The sequence below is a fragment of the Parus major genome, unplaced genomic scaffold, assembly GCF_001522545.3.
Source record: "Parus major isolate Abel unplaced genomic scaffold, Parus_major1.1 Scaffold726, whole genome shotgun sequence".
Taxonomy (NCBI): domain Eukaryota; kingdom Metazoa; phylum Chordata; class Aves; order Passeriformes; family Paridae; genus Parus; species Parus major.
Window position 1 is genome coordinate 5,198 of NW_015379610.1, and position 713 is coordinate 5,910.

Sequence of the window (713 nt, forward strand, 5' to 3'; positions counted from 1 at the left end):
GGAATTCAGGAATTTGGGAATCCGGGAATTTGGGAATTCGGGAATCCGGGAATTCAGGAATCCAGGAATCCGGGAATTCAGGATTTCAGGAATTTGGGAATTCGGGAATCCGGGAATTCAGGAATTAGGGAATCCGGGAATCCGGGAATTCAGGAATTTGGGATTTCCTCACAGGTTGGGGTCTCGGCGCGGTTCCCAATCCCAAATCCCACCCCCAATCCCAAACTCCTTCCCTTTTCTTCTCCCGTTTTGGTGTTGTCCAATCCCCCAGTCAAAGCCCACTTCCCGCCCCAAATCCCGAATTCCAGCATCAACCCTAAATCCCAAATCCTGAATCCCATCCCGAATCCCAAATCCCAAATGCCATCCCATCCGATCCAACCCAACCCAGACCCCAAATCCCAGCCCCAAACCCCATCCCAGACCCCAAATCTCATCCCAGACCCAAAATCTCATCCCAAATCCCATCCAACCCAACCCAAGGCATTTCAACCCCCAAACCCCAACCCCAAATCTCATCCCAGGCCCCAAATCTCATCCTAAATCCCATCCCAGATCCCAAATCTCACCCCAAACCCCATCCCAGACCCCAAACCCCAATCCCAACCCCCAGCTCCCATCCCAGACCCCAAATCCCATCCCAAACCCCAATCCCAAACCCCCAAATCCCATCCCAAACCCCAAATCTCACCCCAAATCCCATCCCAGACCCC